At 40.7% G+C, this 24,993-nt stretch overlaps 1 non-coding gene across 1 annotated transcript; it reads right to left on the minus strand.

Annotated features, from left to right (window-relative positions):
- Positions 1-23,605: 23,605 nt before the first annotated feature.
- Trnas-uga lies at positions 23,606-23,680 on the minus strand. Its single transcript has one exon. It is a non-coding gene; the product is annotated as a tRNA-Ser (tRNA).
- Between the last annotated feature and the right edge of the window lie 1,313 nt (positions 23,681-24,993).

Raw genomic sequence — 24,993 nt, forward strand, 5'->3', positions numbered from 1 at the left:
TTCTTCAGAAGATATACTTGAATCTATAATTTGTCTAGGGGGCATGGTCTAGAAATAAAACTAAAACAGCCTGAATATGCGTAGTCACATTTTACAAATGCGGCACATAAGTACTAAGTCAACACCATAAGTACTAAGTCAACACCAAGACTTAAGCTCTGGCGTGTGCCTCGTCTCCATGAACAGTGAGTGACTATCAAAGGTAAAAGACCAACGCAGTTATATCTTAAAACAAATAACTTACAGAAAGGTTTAAAATCTTAAACATGAAGCTGTACGTAGGCTGTTTAGGTTTTTATGTTGGTAACGCCATGTAGCGCTCTGTATGAAAATCACTGACTGTGCTGTGTGCAGTCGGTGGTTGGTTGGCATTGTTGGAATATTCGCTATTGTAGTGTTGGGCAGTTGGATGTCAACAGCGCGTAGCGTTTTGCAGTTGGAGCTGAGCCGCCAGCAGTGGTGGATGTGGAGAGAGAGACGTCAGAGTTTTGAGAGGTTACTATAAGCGGATGATCTAGCTGTGTGTCCGCCAAATATATCAATTCATGACATCCCTCTTTACAAATTTCCTTTTTCTGGCGGACACACGTCTAGATCGTCCGCTTATAGTAACCTCTCAAAACTCTGGCATCTCTCTTTCCACATTACTTACGAACATAATTAAGGTAAATGCAATGTTTGTTCTCTATCAAAATCCTTCATTATCATTTTTTTTTTTTTTTTTTGGCTTTGGAGTGTATTTCCCACACATATAACAACAGTTGTCGGGGTGGTTTAGACAGCAACGAGATTTACTAGTTGCCATTTTTCTTAGTTTAAGTTCTAAACACAAAATGTTTGCACTGTCTTTCACAGGTACACTCCCTGAGGATCTCTTTCACACCACTGGATTACGACACCAACCATTACCGAGCGAGGTGGCGCAGTCGTAGCACACTGGACTCGCATTCGGGAGGCCGACGGTTCAATCCCGCGTCTGGCCATCCTGATTTAGGTTTTCCGTGATTTCCCTAAATCGCTCCAGGCAAATGCTGGGATGGTTCCTTTTAAAGGGCACGGCTGACTTCCTTCCCCATCCTTTCCTAATCCGATGAGACCGATGACCTCGCTGTTTAGTCTCTTCCCCCAAACAACCAACCACACCAACCATTTACTGATGATTTGTAGATCTTTTAGCTCTCCTCTGCAAATCAAAAACAAACAATTAAACATCAAAGGAGAACAGTAAAAAGAGAAATACTGAATAGGAAAAATCAAAAATTTTAGAAACTCAAACCTGGTACGTGCTAGAACATTTTGAAAGGTATATTCAGATTCTGCACACCAAAATACATACTAGTGGATGTATGACATGCAAAATGCAAAATGGCTGTTGCAGATGCAAAATGGCTGTTGACTAGCGTTATTTGTTGGATATATCTCAATCGCTGCCTTCCACCACTCGTCACTCATGTACCATGGAAATTGTTCCTTGCCATCTTAACAAATGTCCTATTATTCTGCTCCTTCTTCTTGTCAAAGATTTCCAAGTATTTCTCTCCTCCTCCATTTTCTGAAGAACCTCATTCCTTATTACTTCACCTAATTTTCAAAATGCTTCTATAGATTTGCTAATGTGGACCGTATTCCATTTAAGCAAAAAAACAAAGATGCTGTCTGTATCTCGATAGTGAAAATGAGTTGGTCTTTAATTCACGAGACCCCGATCACTGTATAGGTGACGACAGATTGCAAATATCTTTAAAAATTTATAAATTACTAGACGTGAAAAAGTTACGCGACTTACCTTAGACAGTTATATAATTTCAGAAGAGGTTCGTTTTTACTTCCTAAAAAAAATATAGGCAATAAAACTCCTAAAGACAGTATAATATCCAGTTAATAACCAGAAGACAAGTATCTCGTGCACTTAATGTAACATTACCGGAAGTTCCTTTCATCATTCTACATCTCGACCAACACAGTTTTCAATAGACAACGACTCTTGTGTGCGCTACAGTGGAATCACCAAATTCGTTCATTTACTGGCTGGTTGAGACAAGACTGTGTCAGAACTGGGTTCATCAGTCCAACGCGATATGGATCTTTGAAAAACATTCAGATGAACCCTAGAAGTTGTACATTAGCAATATTTTTGTAGACAAACCGCCGTTTCGCAATCTCCTATCAAAGAATTTACAGCTGCCATTTGCAGAATTTATACTAACAAACCTTCACTTTTGAAAACTGTTTCCCCTAAAGGTAACTCAAATCACACAGAAGTCAAAAATTAAACCGTGGATTACACAGGAATAAAGATATCATGTCGGACAAAAAGGAGACTGTAACTACTATCTAGAAACAGCTCTGATGTCAGAATTGTAATGCATTACAAAGAATACAGCAAAATATTAAAGCAAGTAATCCGGAAATCGAACCAGCTTTATTCGTGAGGAAAAGACAATTACATCAGGCAATAAAATAAAAACTGTATGGGGTATAGTGAAGACAGAGGCAGGTGGGGCCAAAAAGGAAGAGGAACAGATAGCTCTAAAAATAAACGACTTTGGTAACAAGTGCATGTAGTTTTGCAAACCTTTTAAACAAGTGCTTCATTTCCGTTACTGACAACTTGTGGTTACAAGGTTCGGTGAACAGTGTAATGGAGTATCTGAGACCAGTCTTTAAAAATAGCTTTAGTAAAAAACAAGACACGAAGATACTCACGACTCCCAAATAAGTAGCATCTATCATAATATCCTTAAAAACTAAGTATTTCAGTGAGTATGAAAACATATCAACGAAGTTAATGAAAGAGTGCTCATGCGAGTTGAGTTCTATCTTAAGTCATTTGTGTAATCAATCTACTATCAGCGGAACGTTTCCAGACTGGCTAAAATATACTGAAGTTAAGCCTCTTTACAAGAAGGGGGATAAAGAGTCACCATCAAACTATCGACCAGTTTCACTTTTGCCGGCTTTCTCAAAAATATTTGAAAAAGTTGTGTTCAAGCATCTCCTTAAGAATCTGACGACAAGTAATATACTGTCCAAGTCACAATTTGGATTTCATAAGGGTTCTGATGTAGAGAAAGCTATTTACGCTTACAGTGAGAATATACTTAATTCATTTGATAATAAATTAGAGGCTGCTGGCATTTTCTGTGACCTGTCAAAAGCCTTTTATGTGTGAACCACAGCGTTCTCTTAAGTAAATTAGAGTATTATGGTGTCAGTGTCAATGCTGCGAAATGGTTTGAGTCTTATCTATCTAACAGGAAACAAAGGGTGTCGTTGTGAAATACCTATGAAGTATGCAGTCACTCTTCATCTGACTGGGAATTAGTTACATGTGGTATTCCTCAAGTTTCCATCTTGGGTCCATTCCTTTTTCTTGTGTACATTAATGGCCTATCATCTGTTACATCTCCAGGTGCTAAGTTTGTTTTGGTTGCAGATGTACAAACATTGCATTAAATAGGAAGTGAAGCACAGATTTAGAAATAGCTGCTAATCAAATTTTCACTGACATTAATAGGTGGTTTAAAGTTAGTTCACTGTCATTAAACTTTGAGAAGACCCACTATATGCATTTCAGAACCTGTAAGAGAGTTCCTTTTCAGCTCGTGTATAACATATGAATACATGCACATTGAAGGGGTTGACAGTGGTAAATTTCTGGGAGTACAACTCAATAATAAATACAGTTGGGAACGGCATACCACAGAATTGCTTAAGTGCCTACACAAGTCTGTATTCGCAGAAAGAATGACGTCAGATGTATGAGATATAAATATAAAAAAAAAAACTACATACTTCGTTTACTTTAATTCTGTTATGTCATTTGGGATCATACTCTCGGGCAACCCATTAAACCGAGCAAAAGTTGATAGGGTGCAAGAGCTTGTTATAAGAGTCATTTGTATTGTAAATTCAAGAAGATCATGTAGAAACCTGTTCAAGGAACATTGTACTCTGACCACTGCTTCTCAGTATATTTATTCCTTAATGAAATTTGTTGCAAGTAATACATCTGTATCACCAACCAATAGCTCAATACACAATATCAATACTTGGAATAAGAATAATCTACATAAAGACCTAAAATTACTTATCTTGGTCCAAAAAGGGATCCAATATTCAGGAAAACAAATTTTCAATAAAGTGCCAACAACCATTAAAAACTTGGTTTCAGATAAAGCACAGTTTAAACAGAGTCTGAAAGACTCTTTGATAGGCAACACCTACTCTATAGACGTACATCTTAACAGAGACTGTTAAGCCATCTTAAGTAAAAATGTCTGTTAGATTTTGACAACACTTGGTCTCAACGGACAAGATTAGGTGTTTTGGGTATGATAATTTTATTAATAGTGCATAACAATGTTTCATTCTGACAGCGTGTTAATTCTTAAATATGAGTTGCTCCAGCTTACCACATTGTGTTCACCGATTTGGACAATCTCCTGACAAATGATCAGGGTAGTAAGTATTATATTCAAATATTTTATCTTTATATCTTATAATTTCTGACATGTTCCACACCCATTAGAATTATCTCGTTTTCTGGGTCTATGGAACTAAAATTGAATCTAATCTAATATAATCTATGATAATTCCACCCCATACTTTTATCCTCTGTTATTTCCATGTACGTGTAAGACATTATTGCCTCTATCTGGGAGTCATTAATTGTGAAACAATTATTACAGTTTGTGAGCAAACTTTATATTAATTCTGTAGGAGCTAATTGCAAGTCTTCGTAGCTATTAAAATTTTTGTCAAGTTCTAAATCAATATTAGCACAGTTTTTGTGGATTACGAATTCTTCTCACGTAACAGCATCACCTGCGAAAACCCTGAGTTGGCAACTAATGTTGCGCTAAGGCATTAACATTTAACGTGAAGAGTAGTAATACACTTACAATCACCTGGAGAACAACAGACTAACTTACGCTTCTGTAAAAAAGAGAATACGCTGCGTGCAACCTGTAAGGACATTTTTACCGTAACTACAGACCAGTTTTGTTATCCCAAGCAAACATTTTTTTTTTCTCTTCTGTAGCCGTTGGTGTGCTACAGAACAAGAAGCTGTTTGGAAGCCGAGAAACACAGAGTACATCTGCTTACTTCTCGCCAGTACTTGGAAAGGCAATGCACTGCTACTACCATCAATAATTCTTCCAAGTCGCATCGCAACCGTATACGTTCATCCAGATGGAACCTCACGACGCTTCTAAGAAGTCAGCACCTACAGCAAAATTTTCAGCCACCCAGGTCATTGCAGTCGCGACCGATAAAACCGACTTGAAACAACCGGCAGAACGTAACCACTCTTGTATGTACACAGTAGTAACAATATATTATACTGATTTTGAACTCTACTTCGTTGTTTGGAGTTTTGCTACATTTTATTTCGAATGGTGAGTAGTGTACTTCAGTATTCCTTCGACGATTACGCAGCTTATCACTGTACGTATGATTACAAGGCAGTACCCATGCGTTGCTAGGACTTTGTAATCCAGGTTCAGATTTAATATTATTGCCTATAAAACTTTCAAACTGCACAATATGTTCTCGGCTCACTTTACTGCTAATATAGTCTGCAAATGGCTAGAAGAACATCACAAAGAGGAATATATTTCCTGCTGTATCAAATTCTTTGGAACAGGAGCTGTCTGAGTAGGCACAGGACTGTCCCAGCAGTCGTGTTCATAAGCTTCTATAGCAGTGGGATACACAACATACTTCTTCAGACTTAAAGCTACTACGTTACTAGGAATTTTGCTACCCGACCGAATAACTTCCACATCTACATGATGCAACACTAGACAAACAGTTTGTCATCCACGGGAGATGTAACGCTTAAACCACCTCTTGCCTTGATAGCGGCCTGCATCTGGCTAGGAGGAGAGTCTACGTTCTTCATCTGTGCCATATGAAGCTTTAGCCATTCACTGATGATGTGATGGATAAGTTCACTGCCACGTTTCACATGCTGATCCAAATAGTTCAGATATTTTCTGCGGGACTGACATCGGGCAATTAAGTTAATGATCGATACAATTGGACCAGGGGCCCAGTTCATTCCATGCCACACAGTCCACATCACTGTAGAGCACTACCAACTATCACAGTGCCTTATTGATAACATTGGTCCATGGTTTCTTAGAGTCTGCGCCACATTCTAACGCTACCAGCAGTTCTTAACAGGTGAAACCTGGAGCCTTCCGACGAGACTACGGTTTTCCAGTCGACTAGGGTCCAAGCGATATCTTCACGAGCCCAGGAGAGGCGCTACAGGTGATGACGTGCTGCTAACTAAGGCACTTCCGTCGGTCGTCTGTTGTGATAGCTGCAGTGTTCTAATGGCTACATTAGTCGTACGTCCCCTGTTGATTTCCGCGGATATTTCACGCAATGATGAGTGTCCCTTAGCACTGAAAACTCTACTCAAGGGGTACAGTTCTCGGTCGTTAAATGGAGGTCGTCGTCCACTGCATTGTCCCTCTTCACACTGTGAATCTCAGAGTACTGCAATCCCTAACGATATCCGAAGAGGAATATTCCATACGTCTAGCTAACTACCATTCCGTGTTCAAAGTCTGTTAATTCACGTCGAGTGGCCGTAATCACGTCGAAAAGCTTTTCGCGTGAATCACCTGAGTATAAATGGCAGCTCCGCCAATGCACTGCCCTTTTATAAAACTTGTGTACGCGATACTACCGCCGTCTCTGTGTGTGGATATCGCCATCCCACAACACTTTTTCTCACCTCAATATCCGAGGGCTAAGTAAATCATTAAAACAACTCTTGTTCGAGAATTACGTAATGGACGCCAACAGGCAGCACGAAATTTCTTTTGTGGTTTACGTACATAGTAAACTGACTGGAGGTATCAGACGCAGATCGTTCAGGCGGTTGTATCGCAGAATACTGGACGTAGACCTCCTACTCCAGGAGTCTGGAATGAGAAGGGGGTGGTATGGCGCTGCGGGCCGGCGATGAGTAATTGGGACTCGGCGGAAGTATCGGTTCCCCGCCGCCGGACTCACTAATTAATGGCGGCCCGGAGAGGTATACGGCAGCGAGCCAGGACCCACCACCAGCGGAAATAGACTCCGCGCGAAATAAAAGTAGCCACACGGCCGGCTGTCGAGCGAGAATTAGCGCTCGTTAATTCCCTTGGCAATCACATATTGAGCCCATCCGTTATCCTCAGTCGTAGAGGAATTGCATGTCCTGGAAGTGTGTTACACCTATTGGTGATAGTATCGCTGATCGTTGAGATTTATTTGGTCTGTAATACGAGTGTAGCGAGCACCTTGTGGAAACGATGTTCACGAAGTATCGACGAACTGCATGACCGCTGGGGGCTTGCCACCATTACGTGCCTCCACTCTCTGATATATCTTTGCACAAATAAACTACGATCTTGTTACCCACTGCTTTCACTTCATCACACAAGTTACCTTCTACCCACATACCTGCCTCCTTCGTCAATGATACATATCTCGATAGCGTTGCCGTTATCAGGTACAGTACCGGCAGAAACGTAGAACGACGCCATAGTAATTGAGCAACATTTGTAACATTAAGAATGATGTCTTGGACTGAGCCGCTGACATTCACATTAGGTACATATTACATGCAACATTACTTTTTGCTTTTTACCAGTTAATAACTCGACGTGATCCAGTTGTTTCAACATTATGTGAAATACGAAACGGATACAAATGTATCTGCGGTTGAAAACAAAGTTTTTTCACTTATATGTCAATAAAAGAAGGGGATAAGTTGGAGCTAGGTATCAGTGGGATTTTGTAGAGAGTCACACCAGAATGAACAAAGTTTTTGCGCTCAGGAGAATACCAAGTTTTCAACACAAAATAAGGGTAAAACGAGAGTATATTCAATAATGTACAGAAGCTGGAGATGTGGATCAGTTGCTATCATCCTGAACATCATTGTAGCTATGATAGACACAAGAGCAAAACCCAGTACAGTAGCAGCTCCTCAGATGAGAAAGAGATTGCTAAAATGTATTATGAGGCAAGAGAAATTTTTCTGTATGGTAAAAGAGACGGGATCTGAATTGTGATGGACGACAGGAATTCAATACCAGAAGTGGGAAGAGAACGAGGGTCAGGGGAAAGAAATGAAAGGGGAAGTGCGTGGTGCAGCTCCGCACATAGCATAACGAAGTCATTAAGTATCATGAAAGAAGGTTACATAAGTGGAAGAAACGTAAAGAAACCGAAAGGTGTCAGAGATATTATGTGATGGGAAGCAAACATGTTCAAACTAGGTTTTGAACTGAGGAACATTTCTAAGGGCAAATGTGGACACTGGCCTTTACTTTTTGGTTATGAAGTGCTTCTTAGAACTGAAAAAGTTGGAGAAAGGTTAGAAGTTAAGGAGAAGGGACCTGGATGTTTTAGAGAAAAGAAAGATTGAAAGTAACCATTAGCACACGGTTGAGCGACTGACTGAACAGAAAAAAGGCATACGACAGTAAACGAATGGGCAGCTTTCAGAGTTGCAACTGAGAAGGCAGCAGAAGGTCACATAGGCAAAACAATCAGATCTAGTAGTAATCACTTAATAACAGAGGAGAATATAGAAATGAAGCAAACGAATTAGACGAAAGGGACTGCAGTTATTTAAAAAATGAGATTGATGGAAAGCATAAATTGACAAAACAGGAATTGCTAGATGAGAAATTCAAAGGCTGCTGAAGCAAGAGTAATTAGGGGAGAGGTAGACGAGGCATACAGGAAAATTAAATACACTTTTTAAGAAAGGAGCAACTCTGTGAATATTAAAACCTCAAGATGGCAAGCCAGTGGCAAGAACTAGAGTAGAAGCTAAAATAAGAGCAGATATTTTTATTGGTGACTGAGGACAGTGTACTGAATAACATTACATCAGTATCTACCGGTATATTATCTGCAGGCTAATAACCATAGGTATTAGAAGTAGTATGTTGTTAGGTTGGTTAGTACCTCCAAGAAGATGCATCAAGATCAAGCCATTAGACCGTCCCCTGGGTGACGGGCCAAATATTGAAGTGTGGGCACGTAGATGACAAATGGATAGTCTATACCGACGTCTGCAGTGTACTTAATGCTGTTATTACAACTACGCAGACAACATCAGGTCATCAGTTTGTGAGATGCTTGTGGGAAGACTGTTCAGTGAAGAGGAAAAGGACCAACACAGTAACGTCTGTACGTCTTAAGGTACAAAATATAAAAAATATCTGACTTATGTCTTTATAAATGTTGACTGTGACATTACTTGTATATCAGAATACCACTTAAATAATGTGACAATTCAGTTGTTTCTTTTCTCAGGATATAGATTAGCTGGCTGTTTTCCAAGGAGTCCTTTACAGAGTGGGGGATTGGCCTTGTACATAAAAAGCGGTATTCTTTTTGAGTCTGTAGATTATCAAAGCCCTGCACTGAACAGGTATTTCAATGTTGTGCAGGGGCACTTGAATTTAGTGTAACTAAACTTCTAATTGTTGTTGTTTGCAGGCCCCCAAACTCGGACTACAAAGCATTTCTGTTCAAGCGAGACAGGGTTCTTGGTTCACTTTATACGATGTACCAAAACTTAGTAATATGAGGTGACTTCAATATTAATTTTATATATGACTGCGCAAGAAAAAAGATGTTGCAATATCTCCTAAATTCATATAATCTGATGCAGACTAACCAGAGTGCAGGGGTACAGTAGCTCAGCCATAGACAATATCTTTATTCATTCTTCTTTGCAAGATGATTATGCTGTTAATAAAAGCGGGAATGGTCTTTCAGAGCATGATGCACAAATTTAAGACTAAAAAGTTTTTAACTCAAACAAATGATCTATATATTTCAAGCTGTGTAGCAACGCTAATCCAGGGGCAATAAAGAGATTTTTAAACCTCGTTAAGGAAGAAGAGTTGCAGGATGTTTATAGTTCCGAGAACATAGATGACAAATATAATGCTTTTCTTACCACGTTTCTCATGCCTTTGAAAGGCGCTTTCCATTACAACGTTCTGGATGGCTGACTACTGGCGGAAGGACATAATGTCGAAGGAAGTGGGAATTATATCAAAATGTTAGAAGTAGTCACAATCGAGCTATAGGAGCCAGTTACAAACAGTACTGCAAGGTACTTAAACATGATATTAGGAAGACAAAGCATATGAGGTGCGGAAAAAGAATAGCTAACTCACAGGATAAAATTAAAACCATATAGTCAGTCGTGAAGCAAGTGTCTGATTAGCAGCATAAGGTTGACCATGTTAAATCCGTTCGAAATAAAAATATTTCTGTTACTGATCAATATGATTTATGAACAATATTTAACAATCATTTTCTGAGCGTATCTGGTGAATTAAACAAAAACTTAGTTTGTACACTGAATCAAATAGCTCTCTTGGAAAATACCTTGCAGAGATTGATGTCTGAAATACTCCTCTGTGATACTGACAAAGGGGTTATTGAGTCAATAATTAAATCACTGAAGACTAACGACTTTCATGATTATGATGGAGTGCCTAGCAGAATATTAAATTACTATGCAGCACATGTTTGCTCTGTACTTAGCCATATTTGTAATTTTTTCTTTAAGAATGGTCAGCTACCTGAATGATTAAAGTACTCAGTGGTAAAGCTGCCTAATAAAAATGGAGAAAGGGGCACTGTAGACAATTTTAGACCTACTGCATTAAAATCGCAATAGTGTTTGCTGAAGTTATTGAAGACTGTGTATGTAAGGATAATGGATCATTTTATAATCTAATTTGCTATAAAATGTACAATTCGGCTTCAGAAGTCGTTTAACAACTGAAAATTCTATATTCTCCTTTCTCTGTGAGGTGCTGGATGGGTTAAATAAAAGGTTTCGAACGCTAGGCATATTTTTTTTCTTTTAACTAAGGCGTTTTATTGTGCTGATCACGAAATATTGCTCCAGGAGTAGCACCATTGTGAAATAAGGGGAGCAGCTCACAATTGGTTCACCCCTTACCTTAACAACAGGCAGTAAAAGGTCATTATTCACAATGTTGAGAATGGCTATGATGTTGGGTCTGAGTGGGGTACGGTCAAATGTGAGGGGGCCCCAAAGATCATTGTTGGGGCAACTACTGTTCCTCATTTACTTAAATTATGTGCCCTCTAGTGTTACAGATAATTCTAAAATATTTCTGTTTGCTGGTGACTCTAGTTTGGTAGTAAAGGATGTTGTGTGCAACATTGGCTCTGTTTCAAATAGTGCAGTTCATGACATAAGTTCATGGCTTGTAGAAGATCAACTAATACAAAAACAGAGAAAAAGTCATTTTTCACAATATCTAACACACAAGTCAACAAAGCATGACGTTTTACTTACACAAAATTGGAATATGATTAGTGAGATAGAACAGTCCAAATGTCTAGAAGTTCAAATAGACAGTAAACTGTAGTGGAAAACCCATGTTCAGGATCTTGTTCAAAGAGTTAATGCTGCCATTTTTGCTATTAGAACAGTAGCTGAATTAAGTGACGGTTTGCCATGAAAAGCAGTCTACTTAGCTTATATTAGTCGCATAGTACGTATGTTATTATATTTTTGGGCAACTATTCCCATTCTGAAAGAGTACTTTTGGCTCAGAAACGTGCGGTTCGATCAATAAGTGGTGTAACTTCGCGAACCTCTTGTCGGCCCCTCCTCGTTAGTTTGGATATCCTGAAATTGTCATCTCAATATTCTGCTGTATCCATTTTCAGTACGCTACCATAAGAATTCAAAATTCTTAGTAGTAATAAACCCGCTTTTAAATCAAAACTGAATACATTCCTCATGGGACACTCCTCCTATTCTGTCGAGGGCTTCCTGAAATATTACGCTAATTCCTGTATAATATTGTGGATTGTGTTTATATAAGCTTACAGCTTGTCGATTGTTTTGGATTCATAAACATTTCATTTTATCTGTCATTACTTTTCTGCTGTAATTCCATGACCTTGGAGACTTCCTCCTCATTATGGTCCTACAGAACTAGACACGTAATATAAAATATACAACATAAAACAGCCTGTGTTGAAGGGCTATACAACGGAAATGTCATAAAAAGGGACGAGGAATTATGAATATGACATGGGTGCTACGATACTGCGAGAAGAATTTGACACAGCACTAAGAGACATAGGTCGAAAAGCGCGAACTCACACGAATTACGTCCGCAAGAATGGAAAAATTGATAGAAGTCTTGCTCGACGAAGATCAGTTTCATTTACGGAGAAATGTGGGGTTACATGAGACTATCTTAGAAGATACGCCGAAGAGAGGTGAACCTGCGTTTACAGGGGTTTTAAATTTGGAGTTAGCTCTTGACAATGTTGACTGGAATACACTCTATGAAATCGTGAAGGAGTCACAAATAAAATACAGGATTGTTGTTGTTGTGTTCTTCAGTCCTGAGACTGGTTTGATGCAGCTCCCCATGCTACTCTATCCTGTGCAAGCTTTTTCATCTCCCTTTACCTACTGAAATCTCCATCCTTCTGAATCTGCTTAGTGTATTCATCCCTTGGTCTACCTCTACTTTACCCTCCAATACTAAATTGGTGATCCCATGATGCCTCAGAACATGTCCTACCAACTGATCCCTTCTTCTAGTCAAGTTGTGCCACAAATTACTCTTCTCCCCAATTCTATTCAGTACCTCCTCATTAGTTATGTGGTCTACCCATCTAATCTTCAGCATTCTTCTGCAGCACCACATTTCGAAAGCTCCTGTTCTCTTCTTGTCTAAACTACTTATCGTCCATTTTTCACTTCCATACATGGCTACAGTCCATACAAATAATTTCAGAAACGACTTCCTGACATTTAAATCCATACTCTATGTCAAAAAATTTCTCTTCTTCAGAAACGCTGTCCTTGCCATGCTAGTCTTAACTTTATATCCTCTCTGCTTCGAACATCATCAGTTATTTTGTTCCCCAAATCGCAAAACTCAGTTACTACTTTAAGTGTCTAATTTCCTAATCTAACTCCCTCAACCTCACCCGATTTAATTTGACTACATTCAATTATCGTCGTTTTGCTTTGGTTGATGTTCATTTTATATCCTCCTTTCAAGACACTGTCCATTCCGTTCAGCTGCTCCTAAGGTCCTTTGCTGTCTCTGACATAACTACAATGTCATCGGCGAACCTCAATGCTTTTATTTCTTCTCCATGGATTTTAATTCCTACTCCGAATTTTTCTTTTGTTTCCCTTACTGCTTGCTCAGTATATAGATTAAATAATATCGGGGATAGGCTACAACCCTGACTCACTCCCTTCCCAACCACTGTTTCCCTTTCGTGCCCCTCAACTCTTATAACTACCATCTGGTTTCTGTACAATTTGTAAATAGCCTTTCGCTCCCTGTACTTTACCCCTGCCACCTTCAGAATTTGAAAGAGAGTATTCCAGTCAACATTGTCAAAAGCTTTCTCTAAGACTACTGATGCTAGAAACGTACGTTTGCCTTTCCTTAATCTATCTTGTAAGATAAGTCGTAAGGTCAGTATTGCCTCACGTGTTCCAACATTTCTACGGAATCGAGACTGATCTTCCCCGAGGTCGGCTTCTACCAGTTTTTCCATTCGTCTGTAAAGATTTCGTGTAAGTATTTTGCAGCCGTGACTTTTTAAACTGATGGTTAGGTAAATTTCGCACCTGTCAGCACCTTCTTTCTTTGGGTTTGGAATTATTATATTCTTCCTCAAGTCTGAGGGTATGTCGCTGTCTCATACATCTTGCTCACCAGATGGTAGCGTTTTGTCAGCGCTGGCTCTTCCAAGGCTATCAGTAGTACTAATGGAGTGTTGTCTACTCCCGGGGATTTGGTTCGACATAGATATTTCAGTGATCTGTCAAACTCTTCACGCATATCTTATCTCTCATTTCATCTTCAACTACATGCTCTTCCATTTCCACAATATTGTCCTCAACTACATCGTCCTTGTATAGGCCCTCTATATACTTCTTCCACCTTTCTACTTTCCCTTCTTCGGTTAGAACTAGGTTTTTATCTGAGCTCTTGATATTCATATAAGTATTTCTCTTTTCTGCAATGGTCTATTTAATTTTCCTGTAGGCAGTATCTATCTTGCCCCTAGTGATATATGCCTCTACGTCCTTACATTCGTCCTGCAGCCGTCCCTGCTTAGCCATTTTGCACTTCCTGTCGATCTCATTTTTGAGACGTTTGTATTCCTTTCTGCCTGCTTCAGTTACTGCATTTTTATATTTTCTCCCTTCATCAATTAAATTCAATATTTCGTCTGTTACCCAAGAATTTCTACTAGCCCTCGTCTTTTTACCTACTTGATCCTCTGCTGCCTTCACTATTTCATTCCTCAAAGCTACTCATTCTTCTGCTGCTGTATTTCTTTCCCCCATTCCTGTTAATTGTTCCCTTATGCTCTTCCTGAAACTCTGTACAACCTCTGGTTAAGTCAGTTTATTCAGGTTCCATCTCCTTAAATTCCAACCTTTTTGCAGTTTCTTCAGTTTTAATCTACAGTTCATAACCAATAGATTGTGGTCAGAGTCCACATCCGCCCCTGGAAATGTCTTACAATTTAAAACCATGTTCCTAAATCTCTGTCTTACCATTATATAATCTGTCTGAAACATTCCAGTACCTCCACGCCTCTTACATGTATACAACCTTCTTTCATGATTCCTGAACCAAGTGTTAGCTGTGATTAAGTTACGCTCTGTACAAAACTCTACCAAGCGGCTTAGTCTTTCATTTCTTACCCCCATTCCATATTCACCTACTACGTTTCCTTCTCTTCCTTTTCGTACTATGGAATTCCAGTCACCCATGACTATTAAATTTTCTTCTCTCTTCACTATCTGAATAATTTCATTTATCTCACCATATATTTCATCTGCGGAACTAGTTGGCATATAACCTTATACTACTGTGGTAGGCGAGGGCTTCGTGTCTATCTTGGCCACAATAATCCGTTCACTACTCTGTTTGTAGTAGCTTATCCGCACTCCTATTTTTTAATTCATTACTAAACATACTCCAGCATTACCCCTATTTGATTCTGTATTTATAACCCTGTAGTCACCTGACCAGAAGTCTTGTTCCTCCTGCCATCGAACTTCACTAATTCCCACTATATCTAACTTTAACCTATCCATTTCCCTTTTTAAATTTTCTAACCTACCTGCCCGATTAAGGGATCTGACATTCCACGCTCCGATCCGTAGAACGCCAGTTTTCTTTCTCCGGCGTTTTCTTTCTCCTGATAACAACGGCCTCCTGAGTAGTCCCTGCCCAGAGACCCGTATGGGGGCTATTTTACCTCCGGAATATTTTACCCAAGAGGACGCCATCATCATTTAACCATACATTAAAGCTGCACGCCCTCGGAAAAAATTGCGGTTGTAGTTTCCCCTAGCTTTCAGCCGTTCGCAGTACTAACACAGCAAGGCCGTTTTGTTAGATGCTATAGGGCCAGATCAGTCAATCATCTACACTGTGCCCCTGCAGCTATTGAAAAATCTGCTGCCCCTCTTCAGGAGCCACACGTTTGCCTGGTCTCTCAACAGATACCCCTCCGTTGTGGTTGCACCTACGTTCCGGCTATCTGTATCGCTGAAGATCGCAAGCCGCCCCACCAACGGCGAGGTCAATGGTTCATGGGGAGAGGGGGGGAGGAGGAGTACGTCATTACTAGTACCAAAGTTCCTAAAACAAAGCAGTCGGTGGAAGAGCTGAGCAATGAGTTGAGTATGAACATCCACGTCTACAGTACCTTTAGGGTACTAGTATAATGAACACTGGAAATATACATGGCACGTACGCTATTGCAGCCTCTGGTTGTCTGAGGTGCGATTCCTTTCAATAACGATTAATGTAATTACCTGGAGGCTACTGCCTACTTTTGCGAAGCTATTGCATACAGCGCAGTTTTTTTTTTTTTTTTTGTTTACAAACACAACGGTACATACATTCATTCTAGACAAAAAACTCCAACATCGTTTAGCTGTCATCAATGATCAGTTACTAGAAACAGTCATAACCTTCAAGAATTTGGGAGTTTTTCGGAGCATTTTTTCGGAACGGCCATGTAAATGCAGCCTTCAGAATGGCAGATTTCAGATTCAGAGTTACTGTGAGAGGCTTAAAAAGTTTAATTCACGTTTGGAAGCGATTGATTACATGACCTTAGTTCGACCAATTCTTGAGTACTGAACTTTTACTAAGTTAAATTAACGGAAGACATAACAAAGGTTCAAGAAGAGCTGCACGATTCTTGCGGAACTGGTTAATCACCGTGAATGCGTTACAGAAATGGTCATCGAAGTGTTGTATGAGAGAAAGACGGCGAACATCACGGAAAGCCTTACAAAACTCCGAGAGCTGCAGCCCCAAGATGAGTTAAGAACCGTACTACCACCAACCAAACCCCTTTTTAGTAATGCCGACGACGGGAAAATTAGGGAAATTCGGGCCCTATGGAGGAGCCTTTCTTCCCGTGTACCGTCCGTGAATGGAATTGGAAGGGGGGAGCTCACTCTTCCCCTAAGCGTATAACCAGTTGGCACAGGGACGTCAGCGTCTGTAAAATGTGTCTTGGCGAGCTTGGCCCAATGGCCCACCCCTTCTTAACAGCATCACCGCCTTCACTTGAACCCATCTACGTTCCACAGCAGTACCGGAGCCATTCCTTGTGTTAGGATTTTTCACAGTCGCGCCTTTTTGCTGCTGCCTAGACTGTGAGAATATGGCAGCCGATGGTTCAGAGGAAGGTCTGAGTGATATTATTTCTGAATTTGTTGCTATTTTCTTAAATTGCGGAAATGAAAGATGCCACCATTCGTCTAGAAATCACAAACATATCTATACAGGTGCTCGAACGCGACGTGAACGGTTTATGTCGCAGAATGTCTGCGGTTCCAAGTAACAACGCTGTCCGCCTACAAGACATCATTTTCAAAACAGGAAGAGTAAACAAGGGTTTCGTTGTTCTGACTGAAAACGTATTACAATAAAATTCTCGTCCTGTTTCGCTGTATCCAGATTATTTGTAGAACACGTGGATTATTAAGCTATACCCTCTTAGTGGTGCACTATATTGTACTTCGAATCAGAAGGTCTTATTCCATGGGACATGTAAAGCCTGCAAGTGAGCTGAATTTCTTTAAAATATCAGAAACACTTTGTTCCTTCTGTATTTCCAGTTTTACATCAGTATCGGCGGTTCACTGAGCTATTCAGGTCCCTTAAACGATGTGCAGAAAGAACTCAACTGTGACGTATAATTTTATATATATGAATTTTCGGTGCCTACAGTGTCACGTCTTTCCGTGTCACACAAATTTTTATTTTTAAAGGGGATCACTAAAGACTATTTCCATTTGTTCGTCCCTCAAATTTCTCCCTCATATCACAAAATTGTCGGCTGATGTAGTACAAACTGAAAAAATAAATTCCTTTTAAAGCACAGTTTCGTATATAATTTATATTCAAAACCTTACACCTGTGTCACAGAACAAATCCTACATCGAGAATACTTTACACAAGTTTAAGGGAAGAAATGCTTCCGACAATTATTACAGTATTTAAAGATCATCAAAAATGAACAGGCTGAAATGAACAAACAGTACATGAGACAATGTTAATCACTTCAACTGTAAAAAGCTATGGAGCATATTATTAGCAAAATGAGAAATATACAAAAGTGAACTGCCAAAATGAGCACTTCTCAATTGGGAGTAAATCAAAACAATCAGAATGGCTTAAAGAGAGCACAATAACATGAGTGATGAACAAATAAGAGCTAAGCAACTAAGCAAATAAGATAATAGGCAAAAATGAGATGCCAACAAAATGAGAGCTGGCCAAACTCCGTCGGTACTTACATTCGGTTGCGCTCGAGGCGGCACCTCGCGGCCCGTACGCAACACGCGCGCCTGCTATCGCAATTCACTCTTAGCCTTCGCGGCGGCGTGTAGCGGCCCGTACGCAAGTTGTGCGATTGCTGTTGCAGGTCGACCCTTAATCTATGTTGTTACACAACCTAATGCGCAATTGGAATAGCGGTCAACATTCAGTAAACTATATCCGTAAACTTATTTTAACAACGTAATCCTTTCGTTCATAAATTGCATCAGTTGATTCTGAAGTTGGTGAATGAAGGGGTCGCTTGGTTAAAATAAGTCTACGGATACCGGTTACTGAATGCTGCCCCCTATTCAGATCGTACATGAGGTTGGGTTCTTCCTATACATCGTTCAAGGATCCTGAATGGCGCAGTGAAACGCCGACACTGGTCGTATAAGTAAAATTAATTGGAAATACGGACAGCTAAAGTTATTTTTGATTTGGCATTTTATATTGAACAGCCGAAGTCCTCAACCATCCTGTATAAAGATGGATCTATAGAGAATTACTTTAATGTCTTAACGGTTTTACACTTACATCGACTAGGAAACTGGTTTTAGTTTCCACTAGCTTATGTTACAAAACTTATTTATCTCGCAGTTGGTTTTTCTCATACTTAACGTGTTCTTGTGTAACCACAAGCGCCGGAACGAAGATGAAGAACGCAAGAGAACAGAAGGCGGTGGAAAGACGTCGGCGAATGGTTCGCTGGTTAGGACGGCACCACGACAGGAGGGGCCTCTACAAGAGGAGAACATATGCGCAGGACTTGCCAGCCTCGGCCGCTCAGTATCGGGACGGTATACGGACAGGCCTAGCAACTTTAAGCCATTACGTAAAATTCAGTGCGCAATACGACTGGACATTCGCACTATTGCCTCAGTTTATCTCACAGTACGCTTTGGAGTGTTGATCACAAGATTTTGCTCGTCCTCTATTCGTTCCTGTGACCGACAACTTCTCCGTCTCCCTGGCGACTTCAAGTTAAGTTCAGTTGTAGATGCTTCGAAGTTTTTCACACATAAGCTGATTGCATGTGCCGATGGTACAGCATCATTCCGTCTAAGATCGAAATGACAACGGTATTCCCGTCTAACAGCAGCAACACAGTCACCGTTTTCGTAAAAGGCCTTCACAGCCACAGCGCATTTAGGCCCGCTCCAGAATTCAGTCCCAGCAAATGACTTACTACCTGATACATACTCGTGATACGAACCTTGACACTAATCAAAAGAGCCCGTTTTTCTACCGCACCCTATAGTACTATAAATATACAGCATTGTACTCAGCATGAAATTCTGTACCTGAAGAATTAACATTATATTCCAAGTAGCTTGAACATATTATACAGCACTTAAATGTTAGAAAGAGAAACATTCAAAAACGCTGCATTAAGCAAAAGCGGAAGCCTAACAACAAAAACTGTGTAAAATGACAGAAAGTGCTTATGTGGGTATCTGGTGGGTGTCCTTTCAAGTGATTAAAATCAGTCACTAGATTGAAGTACCGACCAAAAAGCATCATATTTTTCTAGGTACGACATTATACCTTAATGTTAGTGGCCCCTTAGAATATATATGTGTGTGTGTGTGTGTGTGTGTGTGAGAGAGAGAGAGAGAGAGAGAGAGAGAGAGAGAGAGAGAGAGAAAGATTTTAGGGATGGGGGTTAAAAAGGATTGAGTACAGCAAGCATTCGTTCATTCATCGTTTTCCGTAGATCCCATCATGAGGGAGAAATCTCTCACTGTACTCAGTTCAATTCATTCATTCACTTTGCCACGAATTTTGGACGTTTTATCTGGAAACTCTAAACAGGTCACACACATTCTATAATAATTGTGACAGACATTGTTTCTTATCAAGCGTACAGTAATAGGTGATGTTAACGGCAACCACTGGTAATACTGATTTAGTAATAAAACAAATTATTCAAAATAAGACTCAATTAAAAATAACATATAATAAAAGGAATTAACACAAGTTCCAAGCATAGCAGTTGTGAAGATCGTAATTAACTAGTCACAGGCCTGTTGACTAGTTCATTGAACAAATTTTGTGAGTGACGTGGAGTGAGAGGAGATTATATTGGTTTTTGACTATTGTAATACCTCTAATCATCAATATCATAGATTTGGTTGACCTTTGTAGTAGCTGCATAAATGTTAGAACCTTTAGTTCTTTCTAGAAAATTCCCAGAGTGTCACACCTTCCCTTTTCCCCCTATCTTCCTCCAATTTGTTTCAGTCTATTAGTCTTTCCATTGACAGTAATTTAGCCACTTCCCGCTTCGTGCACTAGACGGGTTTATGTTTTGTTTTTCTTACAGCACCAAAGCACCATTTAAGCGATTTGTGGAATTTCGATATTTTTTTGTATTTATGATGTACTAAAACTTCAGTTTAGTGTATTACGTATGAATGTTTATATCGCTTTAAAAGATTCTGTTCACCCTGTTAATAATTTACTAATGGTGACTTTAGGCTTTACTCTGAATAACATGCCCCAAGCGGAAGTCCGGCATATTTTTAGTAGTTTAAACACGGCAATGAATGCTACATTTGCACATGTAACAAGACACATCTTGTATGAGCTATGAATCACCTAGTGGTACAAGACAAAGTATGACCTCCCAACGAGGATATTTTCCTCAAAACGTTTTGCATCAAGTGGTACAGTAATTCAAAGTAGGTCCATTCGCCATCACATAATACCTATTGGTTCCCACATTGTACTATAATTTGCTGTTTAAATACGGTGCGGACATGCTCTAACCCAACTTTGATTTTGCAGTTTTTAATATAACACAGCATAAAATATAAAGTGAAAGCATGCCAAGTACATACATAACTGGCTACTTAGAGATGAAATAATAGGAAATGTACGGAAGCTTCTAATATAACACATGATGTACTTGTTACTAGATCACAACTGTTTCAATTTATAAACTGACTGGCACATCTAATTAAACGGCCTGACATAATCGTTGTAGTTCGGACTTTGTGCTATAATTTATAATATTACATGTGGCACGACATATGAGTTTCCTCTGCATTTAACAAGATAGCACATGTGAGAATAACGAACATAATATGTCAGTGAATATTGCTCCAGCAGCTTACTTAATGGTATCCACCATTTTGTAAGACTTTAAACATCTTTGTTCATACCGTAACAGCTGTGCCTGTGCTATGATACAGCAGCTTTCTTTCTCGCGCCGGCTAATGGACGTAATTATGTAAAACATTGTGTGATTTATGTGCCACATACGCACAGAAATACGACTTATACCTGCGCACATCCATCAGCTATGTATTAGAATGTGAAATGAAGCGTAACACTTCAAATACGTGGATAACTTGGGTTGTAAAGTAAATGTACATGCGAGAGGTTGTAGACAATTGGTGAACAGAATAATGTCTCCATTTCTGAATGAGTTAAAGGTGTTTGAAAACTACCCACGGTTGAAACTGGCCAATTTCGTGGGTAATAAACACATCACAGCCTACTTGTACCATGTTTTCTGTCGCAGAACACGTTAAAGTTGTGGACCTCCACAAAAATTAAAAATAAATTTTTAAAAAAATTCTGACATTCAACTTTAACTAGGTGAAATTTCCGTATCAGTTGTTCATGGTCTCAAAATACGAGTCTTTGCTTATTCTTAGCTTTCACTCTTTTGAACATCTGCTTATTATTTATTACCTTGTATTCTTCTGAATACCTGAAGTTTCTACTAAGTTTGTGCAAAATGATCCACGTATACATAAAAATTACTTTAATACAAGAAGTTCCTCCTAAGAACCTGTTTATTTATTTATTCGCTGCGTGACGGAGGCAGACAGAACCATGGAGGAGGTATGAACACACAGGGTCATGAAAAACAAGAGATAAATAACATACACACAAATACAAACACACACAAAGCTTACTCCCCTTCCCTGCTTTAATATTACCAAGAATTTCCTATCAGAGGGGAGACAAGTCATTGCTCACATGGCATGAAAACGTGCCCTGTCGTACAAGCATCCAATTTTCGCCTTTAATAGACTTCTTGATCTTCCTTTGGAATCTCGGAATGATCCTTCTTTCCCAGCTCGGCGCTGTAGGAGATGGGTTGCAGCGGAACGCCGGCGATGACCAAGGCGAGATAGGGGTCCTTAGTACAGCCGTTCACGTCTTTTTGTGCCGTTTCCGCCATTAATTTTCTACGTCGCGCTGTTCGAGGCGGGCACGAATCGGATGAAACGGCGCGATCGGTATCGTATCCCGCAGGGAGCGCCAAAGAGTAAACAGGCGGCGGGAGGGGACTTCCCCGCGAGTCACTTTGTCAGTGCTGCCACCCGCAGCGGCGGCGCGTTAAACTGACAGCAGCTGCCCGTGTGACGACAGCTCTCGGCAGGCCGCCGGGTTTCGAAAGCGCTGACGATGTCGCCGCTGGCTGCCTCTGAAACTCCAATCGGTTCCGGCCGGCTGGGCGCAGGCGACGCGAAGCGTATTTCTGTCGACTCTGCGGTAAGCGGCGTGGACAGCTGATCGTGGCGAGTGTGAAATGTTGCTTCCTGTTTACTTTCTCCTCGGCCCACTACTTGGCATCGAAATACGTAGAAAAAAATTGGCGTCTACAGTTTCTAAATCTATGTCAGCGCCTGCTCTCCGCACTAATTAAGAAGTGGACAGAAAGTGTCTAAATCCTTGGCATTATTCTTGGATAATCTCCAAACGCACTGTCACAAATTTAGCTTCTAAATGGACGCTGCTCACCTACTGTTCAACAGGTGAGAAAGGACAATAAATTGATACGCTGGACCGTGGGGAATGTGTGATGAATGAGGTGCCTACTGCATCTGAGGTATAGCTCTCTCGTTGTAATAATTCAAAACTAACACGTTCCATTTGCTATTCTTTCTCCTGTAATTATCACAGACATTACAAGAATGAATATCAGAAGCAACCGTGTGTAGCAGCTTTTTCCAAGGTGACTTGTTTTACACAACTGTTCTTCTTTGTACCATTTCAATAATTTACACTGCCAGAGAAAATTAGTACACCGTTTTAGAGGTTTCAAATTCACTTAAGTTTTATCGTTGCAACAGAGCATACGAAGTACTTGAAATGATTACAATTACAGAGCAATAGCACAAGTTCTGAGGTACCAGGTATCGACCCATGCTGAAATATCCATCTCAGCACGTGATGTAACCTCCACGGCTCGCAATGCAGTCACTGGCATCTAGTCGATCCTACAAATGGCGAACGTTCTCCTGGGACACTCTGTTCCACGTCTGATCGACCTGTTCATGCAGTTCTCTAAAATTCGTTGGATGATAAGTCACTTCTCGTTCAGAAATGGCTCTAAGCAATAAGGGACTTAACATCTGAGGTCATCAGTCCCCTAGAGTTAGAACTACTTAAACCTGACTAACCTAAAGACATCACACTTATCCATGGCCGAAGTAGGATTCGAACCTGCAACCGCAGCAGCAGCGCGGTTCCAGTCCCAAGCGCCTAGATCCGCTCGGGGAGAGAAGTTGCTGCACATTGCAGAGTACGTGGAGTTTCACGGGCAGTTTGTGGGCGATCATTAGCCTGCTGGAACAACACATCACCTTCTTCCGGAATGAGATTTTCACTCTGCAGCGGAGTATGCGCTGATATGAAACTTCCTGGCAGATTAAAACTGTTTGCCGGGCCGAGACTCGAACTCGGGACCTTTGCCTTTCACGGGCAAGTGCTCTACCAACTGAGCTACCCAAGCGCGACTCACGGCCCGTCCTCATAGCTTTACTTCTGCCAGTACCTCGCCTCCTAGCTTCCAAACTTTACAGAAGCTCTCCTGCGAACCTTGCAGAACTAGCACTCCTGAAAGAAAGGATATTGCGGAGACTTGGCTTAGCCACAGCCTTGGGGATGTTTCCAGAACGAGCTTTTCACTCTGTGAGGACGGGGCGTGAGTCGTGCTTGGATAGCTCAGTTGGTAGAGCACTTGCCCGCGAAAGGCAAAGGTCTCGAGTTCGAGTCTCGGCCCGGCACACAGTTTTAATCTGACAGGAAGTTTCACATCACCTTCTTGTTGGAAGAACGGAAAGAAATAAGTCTAAGAACACTCTGCAGTTACCGAGTGCAAGTTAGCCTCCTCTCCAGAAATACAAAAGATGAACGAGAGTTGTAGCTTTTCGAAAATCAGACCATAAAACCTGGTGTGGGGCTAGTGTGTTTTGGACGAATGCATTTTACGAGACACCACTCACTAGGTCTACGTCTTACGCTCAAACCACCCTCACTTAGCTGGGAGAATCTGCTTTCATTGGTGAAGTCAACGGCCCAACATTACAACTTCCAAGTGGAAATGGAAATGAGCGTTTGGCGTCATTGGCCGGGAGACCCCTTGCGGGAAAGGTCCCTCCGCCTTCGTGCAGATCTTATTACATTGGACGCCGTATTGGGAGACCTGCGAGCCGGATGGGGATGAAATGATGAGGAAGACAACACAACACCCAGTCCATAAGCGGAGAAAATCCTCGACCCAGCCTCTTAGGACGGCAGTCCGTCACGCTGACCATTCAGCTATCGGGGCGGACAACTTCCAAGTGATCCTCTGGCGGCACCAGTCGAGCTGTGCGTGTACATCGAAGCTGTGGCGTGAGTGGAAGAAGGGCTAGAGGTGTGTCTGACCGAACTTTTTTCTTTTTTCTTAAATTTTGTGACTAGTTTAAAACGGCACGCAGCGAATTCCTCTTCTGTGTCAATCTCTTCATCTCAGAGTAGCAACCTGTGTCCTCAATTATTTGCTGGATGTATTCCAGGCCATGTCTTCCTCTACAGTTTTTACTTTCTACAGCTCCGTCTGCTACCATGGACGTTACTCCCTGATGTCATGATACATGTCCTATCGTCCTGCCCTTTTTCTTGGCATCGTTCTCCGTACATTCTTCTGCTTACCGGATCTGTGGAGAGCTTCCTTATTCCTAACTTTATCAGTACACTTAATTTTCAACATTCGTCTGTACCACTACACCTCAGAAACATTGATTCTCTTCTTTTCCGGTTTTCCCACAATCCATGTTTCACT

Source organism: Schistocerca piceifrons, chromosome 2, assembly GCF_021461385.2.
Source record: "Schistocerca piceifrons isolate TAMUIC-IGC-003096 chromosome 2, iqSchPice1.1, whole genome shotgun sequence".
Taxonomy (NCBI): Eukaryota; Metazoa; Arthropoda; class Insecta; order Orthoptera; family Acrididae; genus Schistocerca; species Schistocerca piceifrons.